At 50.9% G+C, this 15,270-nt stretch overlaps 1 protein-coding gene across 3 annotated transcripts in view; it reads right to left on the bottom strand.

Moving 5' to 3' along the window:
• Rasgef1a (RasGEF domain family, member 1A) overlaps window positions 1–15,096 on the bottom strand; it is an 80,042-nt gene extending 64,946 nt beyond the window's left edge. For 2 of the 3 annotated variants that reach the window (NM_001362105.1, NM_001316749.2), the window contains exon 1: window positions 15,038–15,096. The gene's annotated coding sequence lies outside the window, so the exon portion shown is untranslated. Of the gene's footprint in view, window positions 1–14,939 lie in introns of all 3 variants that reach the window. The other variant, NM_001362104.1, reaches the window with a different exon arrangement.
• Between the last annotated feature and the right edge of the window lie 174 nt (window positions 15,097–15,270).

The raw sequence follows: 15,270 nt of genomic DNA, 5'->3' as shown, positions 1-15,270 counted from the left end.
GAGACCTTAAGAGAGTGAAGACAGAGCATAGGTAGCATGAGGGGGGAGAGGAGCAATGTCTGTGAAGGTTTAAGTGAGAAGGAAGAGGATGGAAGGCTAGAGAACAGGAAGAGGTGGAGGAATAACTAAGGATATTTGAAAAATCCACATGGGAACCTACTGGGGCGGGGGGGCAGGTGGATGGATGGACAGACAGATAGATAGCTTACATAAATGTAAAATAAAACAATTCTTTGAAGCTTCCTGGTGTTATTTGTCCCTTTTTTTCATCTCCTCTCTGTGTTGACCTTACTCCCCCTCCCCAATTAGAGCCCCTTCCTAAATTTTACCAACCCTTCTTCAGACAAGTATAGCTTCCACCCCTCGTCAAAGAAGATTCTCTTTACAGCAAACAGAGACACTGCAGAAGCCACAACGGGTCATAATGCAGTGATCAATGGATCATAGGGAGTCTCCTGCTCAGAGAGGAGACAGAAAGTTTAGAAGAGCAAGAGGAATTCTGTGTGAGACTGTGTCTCCTAGGTATGACAGGCAAGCTACATCTATGATTCCTCAATCATATAGCTGTTTAAACAAGACCTAAGCAATGGAAATATCTAATGGACACACTAATGCAGGAGAAGGGAATCTTATGGAGTCCCCTAGACAAAGAACTTCAGGTAAGTAATGACTGCTAAGAGAATTCATCTCTCACTGTGATGTGCCCCTTAACTAGCTAACCAATACAAAGTAGTCAGCCTTGAAATCAAATACACACAAGCCATGCTAAGTGGATCAGCAGGGTGTGTTTATATATTCAGGCATATATATGTGTGAGGTGGTTTGAATGAAAATGGCCTCCATATGTTTAAATACTTAGCCCTCAGTTGATGGAACTCTTTGGGAAGGATTCAGAGGTGTGGCCTGATTGGAGGAGGTGCATCTTGAAAGTGAATTTGAGGTTTCAAAAGTCTCCCTCCATTCCCAGTGTGCTCCATCCTCAATATTAGAGATGTGAGCTCTCAGCTCTTCCTGATACCAGGCCTTGGTTCCACCATCATGAACTCTAATCTCCAGAACTGCAAAGTCCAACTAAATTCTTTCCTTTATAAATCATCTTGGTCGTGGTGTTATATCACAGCAATAGAAAACTAATACAGTAAGTAACAATACTCATCAAAGAGAGGCCACCCCTCCACCTTGCCTGGGTAGAATAGTAAAGCTGACCTTGGTGACGGGTGCAGGTGAGATGGCCCTGAGGGGATGAGCATGGGCCAGCTGGCCCACCACTTGTCTACGGTGGTGTGGTGTGGTCAAGGAAGAGGTGCACCCCCGTAGCTCCTCGACATTTACGGCAAGCAAGAGAGGTGGCTCTGACCGAGGTCACAAGAATGTGGAGATTTGGCTTTGCCCCTTGCTGGCCACAGCATTGGGTGCCAGACAGTGCTGAGGAGCTTGCCCTACTGGTGTGGGTGCAGGTGAGCTGGCAGACTGATCAGCCCAGCTACCTCCCAGGCCCAGATCCAGAGTTGACCTACCCCAACATCTACCCCATCTATGAAATACTGTGACACATAAAAGGGCCGGTCCTGCAGATCCAAAGCTGCAGGATCCCCACGACACAGGGCAACAACAGGATATCCCAGAGGAGTCCCAGTGAGGATCCAGTATTGATGGTGTATCAGGAGCCAGAGGCCTTGAAATGAACCAATGACTCATGGCAGTGAACACTTGCAAGTAAAGACGTGTGGACAAAGGGTAGACTGTGCGACACACTGTGACACATTACAGCTTCCACAACAAGATTGTATTTTTTTTTAATGCTATCCTATTTTACTTTCTATTGTGGGGGAGGTTGCAAGGGTAGAAGGTGGATACAAAGGGATGGGGAGATGAGTGGGATTGGGGTGCATAATGCAAAATTCACACCAAAAAAATCAATAACTTTTTAAAAAAAGAGGCCATGCATCTGAGAGGGACTTGAGTTTGGGAGGAGGTCATGGAAGGGGTTAGAGGAAAGAGAGGGAGTAATGTGGTTATGTTTTAATTTTAATTTAAATAAATAGAACACCCATGTCATGAACCCTCACCCACAAAAGTCAGAGAACATCATGGAAGAGGGAGAGGCAGGACTTTAAGGAGAGAACTTGGGAGAAACAGCATCTTCTAACATGACAGAACCACTGAACTCAGTGCTCGCGTGCTTAGACAACCTGCACAAGATCAATGGAACCAACATTCCAATGAGTGTAAGGGAGGGTCCCGGGAGCCCCTCCTCCTAGCTGAAGAGCCATTGACAGTTGACGGCTGCTGGGAAGGAACAGCCAGTCTGTTTACACAAGGAAAATATAAGTTGCAGATCTTCTTCAAAGATGTGGCCTCTCTTAGGTCAGCCTTGTCCCAGCGAATGGCCCCACACTCAGGCCTATATGGGAAGTGCTAATTAGACTCTGCAGGGTATTCTATAATTAAAAGAGGACTTGAAGTTGGGAGTGAGATTTAGGGGTGAGAATCTGGGTGGTGTCAGGAGGAGGAGTGGGGGGTCCCCATGATCAAAACGCATTGTCTCATATATAAAATTCTCAAAGAATAAATTTAAAATATTACATTAAAATGGCACCATTTTATATTAGAACACTATTGAGTGGCTTAAATACTTCTCCTAAAAGGCTTAACTGAAAACAGAAGGCTACCCCTCGAACGCCAGGGCCAAGAAGTGGGAGTGGGGGGGGGGAGGGGAGTGGGGAGGAGGGTTTGGGGGATTTATGGGGTAGCTTTGCAAATGTAAATGAAGAAAATACCTAATTAATAAAAAATTACTTTGAAAATGAAAAAAAAAGAAGGCTACCCCTCAGTGTGCTGACACCATCCAAGGGGCTGGAGTCCCAGACTGAATAAAAAGAGGGACTAGACAGAGTACCAGCATTCACGTCTCTGCCTCCTGACTGCAGACAGTGTGACCAGCAGCCTCATGCTCCTACTGCCAAGCCTTCCCTTTGATGGTGGGCTGCACCCTCGGCCTGTGAGCCAGAGTCGGCACTCCCTTCCTTAAGCTGTTCTTCTCTGGTCATTCCGTCATAACAAGGAAGAAAAAGCTTCCACTCACCGAGGCTGACCCGGCTACCACTGCTGCTGAGTGGCAGGTCTGCCAGCAGCAAACACCAACACCGAGTTCCTGGTGTGGTGCCATTCCCAGGGTGACGAGCCAGCGACCTGGTGGGATGGTGACTACATTGTACCACCCCCATTGTTGGAAGATGGCGCTTTATCCATACTGGAACAGACACTCTAGGTGTGGATTTTCTGTTCCTGGTGGTAATGCTTCCACCAAAACTCTGTGCAGTTACAGAATTCCTTTTCAAGGAACATACTTCACTACCAAATAAACGCAAGAGTGGGCTCCTGCCTGTGGGATGCTCCCATCTTGTCACATCCTCCACCAACCTGAAGCAGCTGGCACCATCAGTGGGATGGCCTTTTAAAGATGCAGTCACTGTGCCAGCCGGGGGACAGCAGCTTGGAGGGCTGGAGCAAGGTTCTCCAGAAGACCTCGTGCGCTCTCAGCCAGCACCCACACTGCACATGCTCTCAGCTAGCACCACTACCGATGCTCCAGCAGCTGGCAGAGGCAGCAGCACTGGAGGTCTGCCCCACGCTGTCAGTGGAGCAAGGCTCTTGCTTCCTGGTTCCACATCCTAGTCCTCTGTGTGTGTAGATTCTGGGCTCTGGTTCCAGAGAGGAGAATTATAGTTGCCATGGATATTTCTGCTCTATTTCATTTAAAATCTGTTTGTAGGAACTGGGGAGATGGCTGAGTGGTTAAGAGCACTCACAGCTTTCTTCCAGGAGATCTGGGGTTCAATTCTCAGCACCCCACCCACATGGTGATTCACAACTACCAGTAACTCCAGCTCCGAGGGATTTCATATCCTCTTCTTCATGCCTACCAAGCATTCACGTGATACACAGACATACACACAGGTAAAGCATTCATACACATAAAATGAATAAGTAAATAAAGAATTTTAAGTATGGACTTTACATGAAAAGGTCAGTGAGATATCTCATTAGGAATTTAAAGTCTAGGACTGGCGAGCTGGCTCAGCGGGTAAGAGCACTGACTGCTCTTCCAAAGGTCCTGAGTTCAAATCCCAGCAACCACATGGTGGCTCACAACCACCCGTAATAAGATCTAACGCCCTCTTCTGGTGCATCTGAAGTCAACTACAGTGTACTTATGTTTAATAATAAACAAATCTTTGGGCCAGAGGGAGCAAGGATTGAGCGAGCAGAGTTGACTGGAACAAGAAGAGGTCCTAAAATTCAACTCCCAACAACCACATGAAGGCTCACAACCATCTGTACAGCTACAGTGTACTCTTATACATCGGATAAATAAATAAATAAATGTCTTTTTTTAAAAGAAAAAAGGAATTTAAAGTCTAAAGAGCATGTGTGTGCACATAACCACATATATTAAGCAGATACACGTCTGTATTTCCCCCTCCTGTTCTGTTATTGTGTAACATCACTTCAATCGAGTTGAGATCCAGGCTTAAGTATTATTGAATCTATATAGTGTGTACACTATGGAATAGTAAAAGAGTAAGCATTTCTCAAGAGACTGCCATCTCTTCTGGAGGGATAAAAATGTATTTTCCATCCTATATGGGATAATTAGATTATATTAAGTGGGACTACAATGCCGTTATCTTAATTTGGACATTAAATATAACATAAGGCAATGTGGTTGGGAACCAGGTCGACAAGGACAGACAGATCCGTGATGGTTGGTCTGTCATCTTGCTGGGATCTATACCATCCTGAGAGACACACCTCTGGGCTGTCCATGAAGGAATTTCCAGAAAGGATTAGCTGAGAAAGAAAGAATCGCCCTCAAAATGGATGTCACTTACCATCAGGTGACTCAGGTCACCTGCCTGCCTCCACTTCTCCCTTGGTAAGTACCTCTATCATGCTCTTGGCATCTTTAGACTTCTAACATAACTAAATACCAGCCACTCCGCAGGGAGCTTCCAGGCCTTTATTGCCATATTGAGACTGATGCCATACCTAGCTTCATGACTGAGCAACTACCAGGATGATGGGCTGAGCATAGTAGTAGCTCATATAATTCAGGAGGCTGAGGCAGGAGAATTGAATGTTCAAGGCTAGACCAGACTATACAGTAAGACCCCTGTCTCAAAATAAGTTTCCATTTAAAACTTGGCATTAGCACATTACTATACAGCCAAAGCAAGGGCACAAACAGGCAAGTCAAAAAGTAACGCCAGCCCTGTGCATCGTGGTGCAGGGTGAAGGCGATGCTCTTGGTCCCTGAATAGAAGGTTGTCAGGCAAGTGGCAAACATAAGCTGGAGCCCTACCCGAAAGATCAAATCGTCAACTTGAGAAAGAAAGCCATAAGCCCATGAAAAAAAAATCACACGAGACTTTCTCATAGCTGCAGAAAAGACTTCTTGTTGGCTTGAGACCTCTAAATTCACCAGGTTTATACTCAATATGAATGTTTCTAAAACTCCAAGTCAGTTTGAAATAATTGTGCTTGCTACCTATATTTTAAATGTCTGCAAAAATTCAAATGCAAAAAATGAAAAGAATAAATTGGGGAAAGAATTTGAAGCTCATCCTTAAAAGTACCTATTTCCTAATATTCAAAGATCTTACAGCTGGACAGTGGTAGCACACGCCTTTAATCCAGCACTCGGGAGGCAGAGGCAGGCAGATTTCTGAGTTCAAGTCCAGCCTGGTCTACAGAGTGAGTTGCAGGATAGCCAGGGCTGCAGAGAAACCCTGTCTTGAAAAACCAAACAAACAAACAAATAAATATCAGCACACCTCATAATCCCAGCACACAGGAGGCTGAGCAGGAAGATTCTGCATCCCAGACCAGCCTGTGCTACAGAGCAAGGCGGATGCTGTCTAAACAAAACAGACAAACGAGGCCAACAGTCCAGCTGAAGTCTCTGTGCGTGATAAGAACACCAAAAAATACAGGTAAGTTTTTTTTCAGTGCTGGCAATTGAACCCAGGACTTCCCGTGTGCTATATATCCCCGGTCCCAGGAAGGTCTTATAAGAAGGAAAAGATGCCAAATCCAATCCATTGCATGAGTTAACTAAAATTACATGATAACTAAAATTGGAATAAGGTGTATCTCATTAATCAGACTGGCAAGGATAAGGAGCAGAAAAACAGTCCCAGTGTAGATTGAAAAAGGAGTCTGGCTTCGTCCTGGGATGGCAGACGGTTTGCCAAAATCTAGCAACATGACAAATGCACCTTCATGTCACTTAGTCACAAACAAAAAGGCCACTCCACACTCAGAGAGGATGCTCCCAGATGCATCCGCATGAAATCAAGACACATAACCCTAACGGCCTCATAAAATAAAATACCACGTAAAATGGTGTGCCTGGTTGCTGGGTACGCAAGCCAAGAATGTCCGGGGGGGGGGGGGCTTTGAAACACAAGGGCAGCCTGGAGACAGGGAAAATCTACTTCCACAGGAACCCACGTTACTTTCTGAAGGCTATTAAAATAAATGCGGAACTGCGATTTGTACCCTGAGGAGGAACAAGGGTCTGCACTCTCAGACCGTCTTTGCACTGATCAGTACTCAGACCCTGAGAAAGCTGCTCCCCTCCAACCCTTCCATCTGAGGGTCGAGGATCAGCTGGTCTGTGGCTTCCCTCCCTCTGCTTCCCTGTTCCTTCCAGACTGCCTCTTCCATCAGTTTGAGGGGTGAGGCATAGGGAAGGAAGCTTCGCTGGTCTGTTTCCATGGCAACAGAAGGAACAAGAGGCAAGAAACTCAGGCCAAGCCCGCTCTGCTCCATCGTCCCCGAATGCCGAGCTATTTCCCCTTTGGTACTGGAGTACAGGAAGATCCAGGGTTGGCTTCACCAACCCTCTAGCTCTCCACCCCAGGGATCGATCTTGAGGGCTCCTGTCTAGACCAGCATGGTTGCCTTACTGAAGAGTAACAGGAATCCTCTGGCTTCAGAGCAGTCAGCCTAGACCTGGATTCTCACCTTAAGACCAGCCTGGCACCCTGGGCCTGGCCAACCCAAGTCCCATGACAGTTCCTGTCAGATCGTCTCCAGGCACTTGGCTCTCCTGAGATTGTATTGGCAGGCAGTCTCTACCCCAGCACCAGTAACTCAGAGGACACTCCCAGGGCTTATCCTCAGATGTTATTGCATTTCACACACACACACACACACACACACACACACACACACACACACACACACACACACACACACACACACACACAAACACACACACACCATTATCCCAAGAAGACCTGAGCTCACTTCACAGATGTGAAAATTGAGGTTGAGAAGCACAAAGATAAACCAAACGCCTTATAGGATATTGGCGGCAGGACTGGGGCTGAAACTAAATGATTCTTTCTCTGTTTGTGGCTAAGATTCCTGTTCCTGCCTTCCCCCATTCCAACTCAGCTCCCAGGAGACACAGGGGTGCCAGTCTGTTCCACACTGTTCTCTGGGAAGCAGCTTTGCGCCCCATACCCCAAAGACAGGCAGCTCCCACAGGTATGTGGGGGCAGATGTCCAGGGCAAGGGGAAGCAAAGACAGGGAGCAGAGCTAGCTAGCCAAGTGTGCACCCACCCACAGACACACCCACGTGCCACAATCACAGGTCTGACTGTTCCTTAGCAAGGCCCTCCTCAAACCAAGCAGATATTAGAATGCTTTTATGGCTCTGTTGCCAGGATCTAAGGATCACACTTCCCTCTAGCATCTCCCACCATCCCCCTGTCTCCTCCACACTGTTGCCACCTCCACCATCGCAGCTACTGCCTCCGCCGCCACTTCCTCCTCTGTCACCACACCCACACCCATCAACACCGTCATCACCAAATGCTTTCACCATTACCATAACTACCATCACCACCACCACCATCACCAACACCTCTGCTATCATTCCTCCCATCAGCACCATGGTCTCTTCCACTCCCACCCCCACCACTGCCACTGACACCTCCATCACCCCCTCCGCTGCCACCATCACAACTTCAAGTTTACTATGCTTAGAAATAGCCAAGGGCTCTAAGTAAAGTAAATGGTCACAGTTAATATTCTATCTAGAGAACATAGCATCTCTCTCTCTCTCTCTCTCTCTCTCTCTCTCTCTCTCTCTCTCTCTCACTCTCGCTCTTTCTGGAGCTCAAAATCAGCAGAGGACTTTCTTGCTGCACCTGTGTATCAGCCCTGAGTTCCTGTGCAGCTTTGCCCACTCCTGCTTTTTGCACGACACTCCCTATTGGAAGACTGCTAATCTCCGAGCTTAGAGCCCCCTGCTACCACAGGCTATGTTACTACTACCACACAGGAGAAGACAGGTCACCAAGGGCTCCCAGAGCCCCACCACAAGGAAAGGTTCTGTTCCTGCCTCCCCATCCACCTCCATGCTGTGGTGAGGTGAAAGCCAGTTGGTATGTGACAGCAGAATGTCACCAGTAACCTGAAGTTGAGAGGACAGAGGTCAAAAAATGGGAAAAGAAAGCAAGCCTGCTTCAAGGCCCAAACTGGCAAGACCAGACATCGTAGGATGGGGAGGCATGGCGGGGAAACACCAACAATCCCAGAGGTCAGGGAAAGCTTTCAGCCCCTCCCCAACCCTAGCCAGGACTCCAGCTTTGAAGTCCTTGGGGCAGGGACAGTGAAGGCAGCTGAACAGAGCAGGTGACGGGTGAGGCAGAGAGTGTTGGTGTGTAATGAGAAAAGTGGAGTGTGCCTGCCCCAAAGGAGAACCAAACACCCACTGAAGACATCAGCAGAAAGGACAAGAGGACTCTTCTCATAGAGGGTGGCCAGGCCAGTCTGGACTCAGTGTGGAGAAAGTCTAAGGGGGGAAGCATACCACGTCTGAGGGTGGAGAGAAGCTGGATGAGGGACCCAGCAATGGCCAGGGGAGGTAGAGTGGCATGGGACATGGGGAGCGGAGCAAGGGGGACAGAGTTGTTTGGGGCTTGCATAATAACCCGGCTGCAGGTCACACATGTGGAATTCTTGGTCTAGACCTGGCTTCTGAAATCATAGGGCCAACTGTGATTAGAGAAAATGGCAGGGGCCTAGGGGACCCTGGGCCAGGTGGAAAGAATGGGGTGGGGGGAGAAAGAGCCTCCAAGATGGCTAAGTTGTAGAAGGAAGAAAGGATGAAGGGAGGAGGGAAGGAAGAAGGGAGGAAGGGAGAGAGGAAGTGGGGTAAGTACATGAAGTAAGCCAGGAAAGAGAGGCTCGTTGGTCAGTGGATGGAGAGCGAGGACCCCCCTCCAGCACCACTAAGCTCTCTGGGTTTCAGGCACCTGCTGGTGTGATGGGGCCATTCTCTATCCCTGTTCCTCGAACAGTGCTGCACTGAGATAGGGCAGGACAGTCTGGTATCCCCTGTCTCTTAGGAAACAGGCCTGGGACACACACAGTCTCCTTTTCCAGTGCCAGTCCTGGTGCTACATCCGCCTGTGTTTGTCATTCTTACACTATGGAACAGTGTCTGGGTGTGGCAGCAGGTTAGTCTACGTGATTTTCTTAGGGATTGGTGGGACTCATTACTGCTTCCCCTGCTGGCCTAAGAAGAGTGTGGTTCCTGGATCTGACAGACTCAACTGAGATGCCTCAGCCCATCCCTCTACCCGCTGTCCACACCTGGAAGGCCAGGCGCTCAGCACTGTGGACAAAAGCAAACCTAGTCGCTAGCCAAGCTGGAGAGATTTCACAGGTAGATACGAAGCACTGTGTCCTCCTGGCCCATAATGTCCCATATCTTTACCAGATGATCTCAGAGCTATGGGGATGGAATTGTGTGTCATAGAGGTCCGGGACTCTTAATGTCTACACTTACCTTCACTGAAAGATGGGGAAACTGAGGCATGGCTCTTCTGAATTCAACCTAGCAACTCATATATATGAGTAGGCAGGTGTGTCTAACCCTGATGTGAGGGATCCACTCTTGGCCATGCCAAGAAGGTCCTGTCCTGAAAGGGGACCTGAGATAAACAGCAGGCCAACTAAAGACACCCCTTTCCCCTAAACTCCCTCATCTTTCATGACTAACCTGGCATGCCATTTCCCTCAGGGACACCAGTCACACTGTCCTAGACACTGAGGAAGAGGGTACAATGTGTGCTCCAGGGACAAAGCTACACCAGTCAGTCAGTTCCTTGGTCATGTTGGTTTAGGTGGGACACAGGGAGGTTTGCAGGGAAGTGGTGGGTTTGAGGTGGGCTGGCACACACAGATATTGTCACAGTCTGAAAAGTCAGGAAAGGTCCGCAAGATCTGGGTGACCTCGGCGGGGGAGGGGAGGCAAGGCTCTGCAGATACACTCATCAGAATGCACATCCTTTCCCAACACCCTCAGCTTCTGGGTGAGCCAGCCTCCTCCACAGAAGCTAGTCTTTGTTAACAGTGTTGTCATGGCAACTGCATCCAGGGAGAACTCTCTCTTTAAGGTAGAGGCTGAGGGTGATACTTGGAGAAAATGGGAATAATGGTGACAGGCAGGGCACTGGCCTCCTGGCTCTGTCCCCACTAACCCCTCCAGGACAGGTCCTCTCCCCACACCCTCTACCTGTCCCAGGATTCTCACATCCATTCCTCTCTCTTCTCCTTAAGGTGGAGAGTAACATGTCTTATGCCTCTGTATTCAATGTTCTCAGACACAGATCTTCACCTCTGCTCCACTATACCCAGCAGCTCAGAGAATTCAACCCACATCTCATCAGAATGGCCAGTGTCCTGGAGATGGGGTGGGGGGCTCCAAAAAGATTGAGGTAGACTGAGGTCTAGGAAATCACTGACAGACAAGACACTTGGAGACACTCAATGTAAAGGCTTTGGGTACCTGTATACCATGTCTGTACAGGAAGAGTCACTTTAAAAAATGTTAAGGGCCAAGGGAGACCTAGCAGAGACCATGCCCCCGTAGGGAAAGAGCATTATAGGGAGGAAGCCATGGGAACTGTTCAGGCTCAGAAGAGGGGGTTCCATAAGTGGAAGGGGGTTCAAGAGAAGAATGGAGCAGGCTAGGCCAGGCTGAATGTTGCCTCAATGCAAGAGGGGACTGCAGCTGGCTGCTCAGATAGCAGTATTGAAGCAAGCGAGGCGCTGGGGCAGGATGGCAGTAGATAGCCCACCCATGGTCAGCCAGAAGAAAGTCAGCAAACAGTACACATGCTAAAGGAGCCCCAGGTCCAAGTAGGGGCTGGTGGGAGTTGGGGTCAGCTCAATGTGAAGGAAGAAAGCTGTGGTTGCAGGGAGGATCCAGGTCCTGACAGATAAAACCACTAACTGACCTCAGACAAGAGGTAAAGTCATAGAGAAGCCTCCAGGGAGGTCAGAGGAGAGGGAGGACCAAGAACCAGGCAGCCAGACCTGAATACAGAGCATCTGGAATCCGGGATGGTAAAGTCCACAGCCTCTGCAGTGGGTCTCCCTGATGGAGAGGTGAGTGCCAGATGGGAGTGGGCAGGGAGTGAGTGGGAGGTGAGACAGCGGAGTAAGCAGGCAGAGAACGCATCTTCAAGTCAGCCTGCATGGGGATGAGGGTGGACAGGAGCTGGGGAACTTAAGCACAGAAGAGCCCTGCGCAAATCCCTTCACCTCTGAGGACCACCATCTCTCACCTGGGGAACTGAAAGCACCCCATATTCCCAATGCTGGACCCTGGTGTTGGGAGAGCTCCCACTGGTGTATGTCTGTGTGTGTTTCTGTGTGTGTGTACGTGTGCGTGCGTGCGTGTGTGTGTGTGTGTGTGTGTGTGTGTGTGTGTGTGTAGCACCTGCCCCAGGCTATTTTACTCAGAGTCAGTGCAAGTCCCACAGGCCCAATTTCAGGCCTCCCTTCCAGGAGTTAGCTAGTGCTCTGCTCCTTGACTTCACAGGCAACTCAAGAGGGACAGACCAGCTTCCCAGGCCCTGCCAGCTGCCCTGGACATCACTGGCCAAAGCCTAGCCCCAAGCCAAAGTGGTCCTCAAAGTAGTGAGGGTGACTACATCTTAAGTGACCTATTTCACATCCCAGAACCAACCAAGGATCCCCGAGGAAGTTTCTGTGTCAATTTAATGATGAGAGAGACGCTTCTCAGGGCACGGGCACGGGAAGGGTAATCCTAAATCACGCTCAATTGCACCTGGATGGCCAAAGGTGGTTCTTCAGAGATACGCATAGCCATCTGGGTCTCCCTGTGCAGCATCTCTCCTTGTCATCCTTAGGTAGGGTTAGTCATGGATAACATTTACACCTAACTCCCTCAACTGACAGGTAACAATCTATGGTGTCTAAGTCCGCCACTTGCCAGCTCTCCCAGAACACAAGGCCCTTTCCAGCTCTGAGCCGCAACATCCTGGCCCTTTGGACTCTGCCTGCCCCACATGTTCTAATCACATCACAGCCCTGCTGGTTCCAGCCACCTTTCCCAAATTATGTCCCAGGATTGCTGTATGGAACCCTTCTGGTGACTCCAACCCAACAACATTGTACTGGTGGGCTCATAACAGTTTGTCCACACTGAACTGGGAAATCCCTTGTGGCTAACCCTCACATGTATCAACAGCCCCAATCTACAGACCAGAAAGATGTGAGAAAGGCACATCACCAGAAAGAGAGCTATGTGTCTACCCGAGACCCCCCAAAGGGCCGGGGTACCAGAGGGTATCAGGGCCATTCCCCCACCTCAAGCCCCACAGTACCCCTGCCTCCTCCCTCCACTTCCTTGCTAAGTGCACACTCCCAAGCAGGAGGGAAGTGGGCAAGCTGGAGAGCAAAGAAACCTGGGAGGCAGCCTGGAGTGGGCGGAAATCACACAAGGCAGATTCTGGAAGCTCTGAGAGAAAAACAGCCAGAGCAGACCATAGCTGGAGCAGATGGCCTCAGAAGGAAAAGCGGGAAGGAGGGAGGGAGGAATCCCTTCAGAGAGCAGAAGGTAGGGACCTGGCAGAGTCCAGCGATGCCTTGACCAGGTCTCTCTCCACAGCAGGGCCTCACCTATGGCATAGGGCCATGTGGACATGGACATCCCAGTCTTCTGAGACCCCTCCATAGCAGGGAGGGGCTCAACGACCCCGGCCTTGGCATGGCATCTTTTCTCTCGACCTATTTTGCATTGTAGCTTCTGGGAGACAGCAGTTCTAAGACAGTTCCAAGGCCCTGTCAGCTGCCCTGGACAACACTGGCCAAAACCCTAAGCCAGAGTAGAGTGGTCCTCACAGTGGGGGGTGGGGGCTTTATGCAGGTGCCGCTTACTCCCTCAGCAAGGCCTCTGTAGGGCCCAGCGTTTCCCCCTTCTCTTCTGACTCTCTTCCTCCCTCTCCTCTCCTTCCTCCTCTGTCTGCAGTTGCTAAGTTACACCAAAACCCGATCTGTTCTGTATGAACGGTTCCATTGCCACGGCTTGCCAGGTAAAAGGCAGCATCCACTGGTAACAGGAAAGCACATCTCAGAAACAAACAGACAGACAGACACAGACAGACAGACAAACTCCTGGATGGTTTTCAGACCAGGCCTCTGGCACCACTGTCTGGGAACATCTGAGTGGGCTTCCAAATCCCAGGGGATATGAACAAGAGAACACAGTTTCCACACCTTATCATAGAATCTGGGTATTCGCTTCTCAGAAGCAGAGGCTATGGGCCCAGGAAAATACACACACACACACACACACACACACACACACACTCTCTCTCTCTCTCTCTCTCTCTCTCTCTCTCTCTCTCTCTCTCTCTCTTCAAGCTGACAACCACCCAAATGGTTGCTGGGCCACTACAACCCACAGCCATAGAAGTGGGGTGGGGGAAGGCTGGCCAGGCATGGAACCCACTCTTCTGTCCTCAGGCCACAACTTGGAGTCCCTGATGTCCTCCTACTCTGGGGCTTCTTCCTGGGCTGAGGTAAAGTAGTATAGAGGAAGCCAAACATGGAAACACCCATGTCTCAGAGGGGTCTGCAGCCTGCCCATGGCTCACAAGTCAAAAAATGTGGTCTCCCAACTCTCTACCAGGCTATGGGGGGCTGCTTTGCTCTGGAGAGCCCAAGCCCAGCAGGGAGGTTCTTGCCCACCGAGTCTGGGATGGACAAGACCAAATCAAGAAGAAAATGGGAGAGCCCTGGGAGGTGAAGGCCCGCCCCTGGGTGCCAATCTAAACCTGGGGCAGGAGGCCATCTGAGCCTCTCCCTTGTCCCACAGAGGGATACAGCTAATAAAAGCAGGGGGTGGGGACAGAAATGGGGGTTCGGTGTCCTGAGGAGGGAAAGAGGGAACCTGATCACCTGTCTCAACCCCCAGGCAGCTTCCAAGAGGCAGGTTCTGTCAATATCCACTAGCTGCATCTCTCAGAGGTAGCTAGAGATGGAGACATCAGGGACCCATCACACAGTCTCTCCCCAATCAGCAGGCCGCAGAATGGACTGGGACGGACACACACACACACACACACACACACACACACACACACACACACACACCACGCTTATTCTGACCAGAATCAGCCAGCTGTACCTGTCAAAGTGTACGCTCCCAAACGGTCCTTCAAATGACCCTAGCCCTAGCCCACGGGACAGAGGGACACACCTCACCATGTCCCCTGGCTCTCTACCCTCAAATGCAGTGCTTACATCCCAATTCCTTGCCAAGAGCAAATGCGTGAGATGCCACCCTAGACCCAGAACGCAGAAGAGCAAATGGAAACTTCCAACTGCGCAGCCCTGAGCTCCTCGGATCCCCGGCCCCCTCCCCCACGCCAGGCCTTGGGCAGTGGACTTGCCAGTGGTGCCCACGCCTGCTACCCGGTGCGCTCCCACCATGCTCGTCCCGGCCGCCCCGCGCGCGGCAGGTGCAGGAGGCGCAGGGGTCCCGCCGTCCAGCCCAGGGCGGAGTTCCAGGAACTCCACGCGGGGCTCCCTGTCGCCCTACCCGGCGCCCGTCCCTGGATCCACGCCCGCCCGCGCTGACGACCCGAGGGGACGGCCCGCCGGAGGAGCCGAGGGGCGCGCGGGGCTGCCGCTGCCTACCTCGGTCAGCGCCAGCGTCGCTCCCGCGCCGCCCTCGCGCCGCAGCCCGGCCCCGAGCAGCGCGCGGCCGGCGCCGGCGGCTCATGCTCGGCGCCCCGGCCCGCGGCTCCCGCCCACCCGCGGCCGCCCCCGCGCTGCGCCAGCTGCGGGCAGAGCAGTTCCCTCCGCAGCCGGCGCCCGGGAGCACGAGCGCGGGGAGCGAGCAGGAGGGCGCGGGGCGAGCAGAGGAGGGT

This window comes from Mus musculus, chromosome 6 (genome assembly GCF_000001635.26).
Source record: "Mus musculus strain C57BL/6J chromosome 6, GRCm38.p6 C57BL/6J".
Lineage (NCBI taxonomy): Eukaryota > Metazoa > Chordata > Mammalia > Rodentia > Muridae > Mus > Mus musculus.
Note: the sequence above shows the minus strand (reverse complement) of the source record. Positions and strands in the feature narration are given on the sequence as shown.